This window comes from Neophocaena asiaeorientalis, unplaced genomic scaffold, assembly GCF_003031525.2.
Source record: "Neophocaena asiaeorientalis asiaeorientalis breed wild unplaced genomic scaffold, Neophocaena_asiaeorientalis_V1.1 scaffold150, whole genome shotgun sequence".
In the NCBI taxonomy this organism is placed as follows: Eukaryota; Metazoa; Chordata; class Mammalia; order Artiodactyla; family Phocoenidae; genus Neophocaena; species Neophocaena asiaeorientalis.
This window is the reverse complement of record NW_020176571.1, coordinates 11,802,729-11,812,468: the sequence shown is the minus strand read 5'-3', so window position 1 is coordinate 11,812,468 and position 9,740 is coordinate 11,802,729. Positions and strand designations below refer to the sequence as shown.

At 37.9% G+C, this 9,740-nt stretch overlaps 1 protein-coding gene across 2 annotated transcripts in view; it reads left to right on the top strand.

Moving 5' to 3' along the window:
• The first annotated feature begins 33 nt into the window (after positions 1 to 33).
• Positions 34 to 9,740, top strand: part of EPS8 (EGFR pathway substrate 8, signaling adaptor) — a 187,817-nt gene continuing 178,110 nt past the window's right edge. For both annotated transcript variants that reach the window (XM_024733470.1, XM_024733468.1), the window contains exon 1: positions 34 to 210. The gene's annotated coding sequence lies outside the window, so the exon portion shown is untranslated. The remainder of the gene's footprint in view (positions 211 to 9,740) is intronic.

Here is a 9,740-nt window from a genome sequence, read left to right as displayed (position 1 = left end):
GGCGGGCCAGGCGTTCTAGCCGAGCGCGAGGCCGGCGCTGAGCTCGCCCCGGAGACCGCGTCTCCTCGGCCGGACGCAGACGGCGGCTGGGCGGCTCGCGGAGGATTGGGAGGGCGCGGTCCGGGTCGGGGGCTTTCTCCCGGCCGCCTCCCGCCGGGTTTGGGTTCGAGGCGCCTCCGGGGAAGCCGCGGCCCCGAGGGCAGATCCGAGGTAAGAGCTCCTCTGCGAAAGGCGCCCGCTGGGGTCCGGCGGCTCGGACTCTCCCTCGATTTTCAAAATCCGCCTTTGTGTGCCGGGATGGAGTGGTGCCAGGCGCCGCGTCCGTCTTCATTCACTTTGACTGCTTTCAACTGGTGTCGGGAGCCAGGTGTGCGAGGGCGCTGCCGCCGAAGTGCGTTCGCGGGCGGGTCCCGGGGCGCTCGGAGCCGGTGCCGACCCTCGGTCGCCCGCCGCGCCCGGGGCTCCTGCACGGTGGGCAGAGAAGATGCACACCGTCCTTGTCATATTTCCCGGTAACCTGAGCTTCCGCAGATACACCTGCGCTTCTCTGGTCGGTGGGGAGACTCCAGAACGACTATTCTTCTCCTGGTTTGTCTTAGACTTGGGGTTTCGAGAGCTACCCTCCCCACCCCCAAATGGGGGGGGTCTTTTCCAATTGACACTTTGCACCAAGGTCCCACCATCGTATACCCCCTCAAATTTCGAGAGAGCTTGTTGTTTGTGCATAGTTGTCCCTCTTAATTCCTGGTGACTTTCCTTTCGTAGCGGGCTCCACTCCTCTCACCATTTTACTTTTGGGGAGACAGCCCTTCTGGTGTCTTTGTCACTGAATGCCTTTGGAGTGGATTTCCAAGACCCTGCCCGCCCCTCCTATGCTCTCACTTTCTACTTTCCTTTCAAGGACTACCTGTATGCAGAATCTTGGCACGGATTGTTCCCTTCCTTTGCACTGTTTCTCAAATCCTTCTTTCCCCGTAGTACCCGTTGCATCGCTGGACTCTCTTTGGGGGTAGGATGCTGTATTAGGTATTAGGAATTGAAATCCATAGACATCAAGAGCGGTAGAGCATTAGGAATTGGAATCCACCTTTACAAAACATATTTCAATGACATGTATTCTAGCTTTAATTTTTAAGGTTTCAGTTCTCACCTCAGTTAATAAGAGGAATAGCTAATGTCTTAAGAGTTCAGATAAAACTTGGTTTCAGAGGCATGTGACTAGTTTGATTTTGGCTTTATTTTTTTGGGAGATAGAAGAATTAGGATTCCCAGAAAGCTTCTTTATATACATATATCAAAGTAACTGTTGTGTATTGCTTCTAATTTATTTCAATTGAAAGGATATTATTCTTCTACAGCGACTTGGGCTTTGGAAAGTGTGAACTAGTAATTTAGATCATGTGGTCATTGAAAATTAAAGTCAATGTCATCCTTTCTCACCTAGTATAGATTTTCTAGGAATTGGAGTTTTCTGGACATATTACTATAGTTCTTTCTTAAGTTGCTGGTGTGGAAAATTTTTGGTCATGGGTTCACATTTTTAATTACCAATTTGAAAAATAACCCACTTTATAGACTTGCCACGTAAAGGGTAGGGTAGAATGTATTACAAATGCAATAACATTTTATAGAATGCCTTTAGTGCAGAATTCAGAGATTAATACTTTTAAAAATTCCCCAAGTCATTCTCTTCACAGCAGAAAAAAAGAAAAGGAGGAGAGTTAACTTGCTTTTAATTCCACTGTTGTGAGATAACCACTGTTCACAATATTTGGTACATTCTCTTTGTAATCTTTTTTTTCTCTCACTTTCCAGTGTCATTGACTATCATTATATAGTAATTTTCAGTCTTTTATTAATACCAGGGGAATACTTTAAGTTGTATTCAGAGTGAAGATTCTCAAAATGGTTTATTCTTATTTGTTCCCTATTGGGAATCTAATGCTGAATTTTGACCACTTTGCTTGCTTCTGATCAGATGTAAAGATTTCATTTTGTTTTCATCTCTAGCTTTTCCTGCTTTCAATGTTTAAATATTTGCTGATACTTTTTAGTTTGCTAGACTTTGCCTGTTTTGGTTGCTGTTCACAGTTTTGAGGAGTACTGGTCAGGTGTTTTATTGAATGTCCTCTATAGGCATTCCTCTAATATTGTTCTCCTCATCAGACTGAGGTTTTGGGTTTTTGAGGGGAAGATCACAGAGGTAAAGTGCTACTTTTATCACATAATGTAAAGGGTCCATACTCTCCAACATGATTTATCACTGTTGATATTTATCTTGATCACCTGGCTACAGTAGTATTAGTTTTCTGCACTGAAAACTTACTCTTTTTCTTTCTTTTAATGCTTTTTCTTAGAAGGAAGTCACTGTGAGCAACCCATACTTAAGGAGTGGAGAGTTATGCTTCTCCTCCTTGAGGGTGGGGTGTTTATATAAGTTTTGGGGAATTCTTTTGAATGGCAGATTTGTCTTTTTCCCTATTTATTAATTTACTCAATCATTTGCTTATATTGGTCTGGCCTCCTGGATATATATTTATACTTTGGGTTATAATCCAATACTACTTTATTTTGTTCCTCAAATTGTTTCAGCTTTGGCCATTGGGAGCTCTTTCAGTTGGTTCCTGTCCTCCTTTGACATATCTCCATTAATGTAAGTTTTTTAAAAGATCACTTCCTTACTTTCTAGCATTAAAAGATGCTCCAGGATTATCTTGTATATTTCCATTTCCTGCCCCAGCCCTAGAGTCAGCCAGAAAGAATCTCGTTCATCTTCTTGGGAAATGGTGTTGGAAGCCAAGAAAGATCTGGGTTCTAGGTATTCTTGTTGCTACTGAGGTGTCATTACTTCTAGGCCCTCTCATCTAACAGCAGGAAAAACATATGTGTGTATACAAACCCCTGTATGTACTCTTACAGGGGTACATGTTTCTCTTTATAACCATGTGTATCTATTTTAAGGTAAATATGAGTTCATAACGGTTGCCTCTTACTCTACCTAATCCATTACCACCTATATCATCCTGGATTCCTCCCCTTGCTTATCTGTAAACTCATTCTAATAGGGAGAAGAAACCTGGCTTCCACCACCTGCCATCCATTTACTTAATTGTTCAAACCCATTATATGTGTATAGTGGTATCAAAATTGTTAACCTGTGCTCCCTTCACAAAGAGGGGCAACAGCTTTATCAACTAGAGTACATTGCTTATGTGTAGTACATTTTATAGATTTTTAGATTATATAGATTTTTAGATTTTATAGATTCCAATTAGTCTTACAGATTCCATTCCTTTTCCTCCTATTCCTTTCATGACGCTGTTGCACACATGTATGATACAGGTAGATACTTTTGTCACAATCTACATTCTATTTTGGGATCCCCAGACCTTCTACATGATTTTTTAAAAATTTGTGTATATTATTTCACTCTTTGTCCTGTGACGTTCTGTGAGTTTTGACAAATGAGCAATTTCATGTATCTATTATCATACAGAATAATTTCAACAGATTATTAAATCTTCTGTGTTTCACATATCACTCCCTTAACCCCCTTCCCCCGGGAACCCCTGATTTTTTTTAGTCTCCATAGTTTTGCCTTTTCTGGACATCATATAATTAGAATCATATAGCCTTCTCTGACTTCTTTCACTTAGTAATGTGCATTGAAGGTTCATTCATGTTTTCTTGTAGTTTGATAGCTCATTTCTTTTTATCATGTAATAATATTACATTGTATGGATGTATCACAGTTTGTGTATCTATTCATCTATTGAAGGATATCTTACTTGCCTCTGGTTTTTGGCCTCTATGAGTAAAGCTGCAATGAAAATTCATGGGTAAATTTTTATATGGACATAAGTTTCCAGATCAGTTGGGTAAATACCTAGGAACATGATTGCTGGATCATATGGTAAGATTCTGGTTGGCTTTGTAACATATTGCCAATCTGTTTTCCAGAGTGGCTGTACCATTTTGCATTCCCACCAACAGTGAATGCAAGCTCCTGTTGCTCCTCATCCTTGCCAACATTTGGTATTGTCAGTTTTTTTTATTTTATCCATTCTAATAAGTATACAGTAACATCTTATTGCTTTAATTTGCCCTTTCCATGACATTTAATGTTAATCATCTTTTCATATGCTATTTTCCATTTCTTTGGTGAGATGTCTGTTCTGAACTTTTGCCCACTTTTAATAGGGTTGTCTGTTTTCCTATTTTTGAGTTTTGAGAATTCTTTATATATTTTTGGTACAAGCACTTTATCAGATATTTGTTTTGCAAATATATTTTTCCAGTCTGGCTTGTCTTTTTGTTTTCTTAATAGTGTCTTTACACAGCAAATGTTTTTAATTGTAATAAAGGCCAACTTATCAATTTCATGGATAAGCTTTTCGTGCTGTATTTAAAAATTCATTTTCAGACTCTAGACCACCTAGATTTTATCCTGCTTTCCTGCCCCTAGAAGTTTTTTAGTTTTACATTTATATCTGTGACCCATTTGAGTTATTTTTTGTGAAAAGTGTACAAAAAGACACTTTTCACTTTTTGTGAAAAGGTAAGTGTCTAGATTCACTTTTTTGTCCATGGACTTTGAGTTGTACCGGTAGCAAATTAATGTGATTTTTAAGTCAAGTAGATTATATATTAGGTTTAGGATGGAAAGGAAAGTGTTTTTATTTGATTTTTTTTACATGTTTTGTGAAATTGCTTAAAAGAAACAGTTGAGAAATGATTTGGAAACCAAAATGTAATACTGCATAGACTATATGCTGAGATTGATTCCTGGACATTGTATATAATTCATTTCCTTCTTCCTCACTAAATCAGAGATTCTCCTTTGTGGAAAATAGAATTGTTAATACAGAGTAACATATGTCAGTTATTTCAGATCTAATCGTAGAAATAATTAATAAAGCTTTATTTTTCACAAAAAAAGATCTGAAATAAGAGATTTACAGGGTGTGTGCCAAGAAGAGGCAGATGATATACCCACCATATAGAAACTTGAGACTTAACTGGTTTTGAATCTTATCCCATACCACTCCTCTTGCCTTTTTTCAAGTACCTTTCTTTTGGTCAACACTTTGTGTTGTTGATATTGGGGCCAGAAGTATTGTTAAATTACAATTAGAACCAATACCTTTCAGGAAGCATCTAGAGAGATCAGACATCATAAAACTAGCATCTTTGGGGCTTCCCTGGTGGTGCAGTGGTCCCCGATGCAGGGGACACGGCTTCGTACCCCGGTCCGGGAAGATCACACATGCCGCGGAGCGGCTGGGCCTGTGAGCCATGGCTGCTGAGCCTGCGCATCCGGAGCCTGTGCTCCGTAGCGGGAGAGGCCACAACAGTGAGAGGCCCGCGTACCGCAAAAAATACCCCAAGAAAAACAACAAAAAAACTTTGGTATGGGAGGCATTATATACATTATCTCTTTTAACTCTTACAAGAGCTCTTTAAGGCAGATCCCCTTATTTCCATATTACAGGTAAGAAATAGGCTCAGAAAGATAAAATGACTTGTCCATGGTCCACATGGGGAGAGAGGGACAGAGTTGGGATGGAAATCCTGATCTTTCTGACTCCAAAACCCATGTTCTTTTCGCTTTGCTATGCTATCTCTAGTAAATGAAAAAGTGCTAAGATAGTATTAATATGTCTTTGATTTTATTCTTTTCTTTAACACTGTACACTACTTAAATGACTACTGATCTAATCGAGAATGGCTCAGAGGATTGTGTTTTTGAGATCCATGGAGATTCTTTTAACTTTTTTTTTCTGTTGACTGATCTACATCCCACTGACCCAGAGGTATGAGGTATTGGAACATGTTTATAAAGAACGGAGTGCCTTTAAAGAGAGGAAGTTGTGGAGGATTAGGAAAAATAGAACAAGCAATGGTAGCATTAGCTAGTTGTTTATCCCTTTGCCTCTCTGAATTATAAGTTTCTTGAGGGCAGGGAATTGAGTCTCAATGATCTTAAAGCACAGCACATCACATGTGCTATGCACTCACAAACTGTTTGCTGGATGAAATCAGCACTATATATACTTTTTACAGAAGTTCGTTTAGAATGTTTAGAAGGGGATGAATTTTTCTCCACACAGGAAGTTGAACGTAATTACATTTCATTTATTCATTCATTCATTTTTTTTTTAACATCTTTATTGGGGTATAATTGCTTTACAATGGTGTGTTAGTTTCTGCTTTATAACAAAGTGAATCAGCTATACATATACATATGCTCCCATGTGTCTTCCCTCTTGCGTCTCCCTCCCTCCCACTCTCCCCATCCCACCCCTCCAGGCTGTCCCAAAGCCCCGAGCTAAAATCCCTGTGCATTCATCATTTATTGAGCATTTGTTGAGTATCTGTTCTGTGCCAGACACTGGAGACACAGAGGCGAATAAGACAGGATCTCTGCTTTTTGTCATCAGGGAACCCAGAGAATGGAGGCAACCAGACAACCATTTCAGTAGAGTGTGGAGCTAAATGGAGTATGTATTAAACAAACAAATAAGCAATGGACTTTGCAATCAGAGAGACCTCTGCCTCAGTTTTCTTATCTAAGAAGTGGAAACAATAGCAGTACCTACTTGACACAGTTTTTGGGAGTAGATTAAGTGAAAAAGAGAAAAAAATGTTCATGTTTATCTTTATATCTCAGTGCATAGGAGAAGGGAGAGGCTCACGGTGGTTGAGGGAGTCAGAAAAGTCTTTACTGGGGACGTGACCCTTGACTTTTTTAAAATAAATTTATTTATGTATTTACTTTTGGCTGCATTGGGTCTTTGTTGCTGCATGCGGGCTTTCTCTAGTTGTGGTGAGCAGGGGCTACTCTTCGTTGTGGTGCGTGGGCTTCTCATTGCGGTGGCTTCTCTTGTTGCAGAGCATGGGCTCCAGGCACACGGGCTTCAGTAGTTGTGGCTCGCAGGCTCAGTAGTTGTGGTGCACAGGCTTAGTTGCTCCGCGGCATGTGGGATCTTCCCGGACCAGGGATCAAACCAGCGTCCCCTGCATTGGCAGGCGGATTCTCAAGCACTGAGCCACCAGGGAAGCCCTGACCCTTGACTTTTATAGGATAAATTTTTGAGGTCAAGAATGAGAGTATGAGTTGGGACTCCAGGGCATTCCACGCAGAAAGATAAATAAATGTGAAGTGTGCAGAATGGGTGGGCATGATGAGAATGGTGGGGAATTCTGCGTGTTTTCACAGACGGAGCCTCCAGGATTATTAGAAAGAACTGAATAAGCAGTTATTTTTCATTTTTGTAAGTAACAATACAATAGTCATTACACTGGAGTAGGAGAGAATAAAGGTACCAAACCTGTTTGAAGAACTGCACGAATCCCTTCTACTAATCATGTGACTTTCTGAATGTAGTCCTTTATGTAGCAGGTAAATTCTTGTGTTCTTTTTCAGTCCTGTGGCACTCAAGTGATTTTATTAAGAAAGAGCACTTGTGTGTTTGGGTGAAATCAGAGGTTCTCTCTCAAACCATATTTTTTTAAATTTTAATTTAATTTTTTTTTAAATTGAAGTATAGTTGATTTACAATGTTGTGTTAGTTTCTGTGTACAGTAAAGTGATTCAGTTATATATACATATATGTGTGTGTGTGTGTGTGTGTGTGTGTGTATATATATGTATGTATATACTTTTCCATCATGGTTTATTGAACCATTCTTATATTTAGTAGCATAGAAACATAAGAATCTAATATCCCACAAAGGCAGTATCTAGTCCTATTTGAGCCAATCCAGAATTCTAAGAACCATGAACAGTTTCTCAACAGAACCTGAAACATAATACTTAGGAACGTTCTAAAATAATCTGTTAAGTGAATGAATTATGTGCTTGATAAGAGGTCAGAGTTTTGTAGTTGAAAATTGTGTTTTTAATATAAGGAGAAAAAAAGGGGAAAAAAAGATCAATAGAAGGAAGAGAAGTTTATATTTAAGTAGAGGGAAAAAGATATTTTCAAAGTCCTCTGTTGAAGACTATTGATATGAATTTCATTTTATTTAGAAGATCCTTTATTAGCACCATTAGAGTATTACTTCTCTATCACCATTAGAATATTATTCCTTATCCTAGAAATACATGCATATTATTGATATATTTATTGGTTTAATGCAACAATAGAATGTTTCCAGTGTCTGAAATATAACGTTTGTGATCATTAAACACTGTAATTTTTTTCTGTGGATTCTAATATTTATAATGTTTTGGAATATTGTAATTGTTTCTAATATTTTTCATTAGAAAATAAATGTTTAAAAAAGTATAAGCAGCAAAACAAATCCATAAAGAAAAATACGGATGAAATTTGTCACTTTTGAGGTGACATTGAACACAATTTAATTTTCTACAATAATTTTGACATTTGAAGTTAATGGTAATCTTAGACATGAACAGATAATAAGATGGTTTTAAGTATGTTGATTTTTTAATTTTAAGAAAGATATACTTGTGATGAAAGAGAAAGAAGGTACATTTAACTTTCATATGTGGGAGAAAACAGAACATTATTGTAGCTATATAGATTTTTTCCCCCAAATAAGCGTGCTAATCTTGTTTGTGTGTGTGTGTGTATGTGTAATCTCCAGTTTCTCTTTCCAGTATGTTTTAAAAACTTTAACTGTTTTATGAACAACTGTATATTGGGATTTAGAATTATTACTTTTTAATTCAGAAATATTAATTTATAAACCCTATCTTTAGGTTGATTTGTCTTCTTATTTTAGTGTATTTATCTACATTGTCAGAACTTCTGATGGAAGTCTGTTGAGATTGTGTACTGTGGCTAGGTTATGTATTTTTTACATCTCAGGATCCTTTTAGTCGAGAGGGAACATTAATTTTGTTGGTAGTTCTTTTATTTAGCTCTTTTGTGGGGCCTTGTTATACTCTGAATAATTTAAAAGCAATGGAATCCTTTCTGTGATAAAAATCTAGTCATTAGGCCAAATCTTGTAGCATTATTCACATGATACTCATGCATGTAAAGGTGTGGAATTAATATGTATGCCTGAAGGATGTATATTAAAGAGGGTGTATTTTTACTTATTGAGGAAAATAACCCTCTAAAGATTTTAATGTGCATGAATTCACAGATTTGCTTAAAGTCTTATCTCTTCTGTTTTTAAGTGAATGATCCATGAGAGTCAACCCTGAACAATAATGTGTAAAGAATAATATAAAAACATTTATAACTTCATTTAAATGAAGGAATAATTAGTCCTCTATTTTTTTTGTACATTAGTATATTTGCTATCTTTATAGAATTATAGGAGAAATTAAGGGTTTAAAGTACCATTTCTTCTTTTTCTGTTATTTTACATTTTCATATATTTCTTAATGCAAATGACTGAAATAAAAGTTTCAGCACCATTTATTAAAACATCTATGCACTTCACCGTATTTCACATTTTTCACCTTAATCCTCAAGATTTTCCATGGTCTCATGAAGGAAATAGTCTTATAAAAATCTTGAAGCAGATAAATGACCATGTGGGTTTTCCCTTGACACTCCTTCTCCATCCTGCTTCCCTCCTTCCTGCTTTATCCCATCCTCCAGCCCCAGTGTTCGACCTCTTTTTTCAGCGCCCAAATGACGTTAGCTGAAAAATGTATCTTTCATAACTTTGCTATCTTTCCAGTTACAATTTGAACTCTTTCTCACTGCCTGGTGAGATCTCAGCCGTGGAGAGTGAAATCTGAATAAAGGAGACAT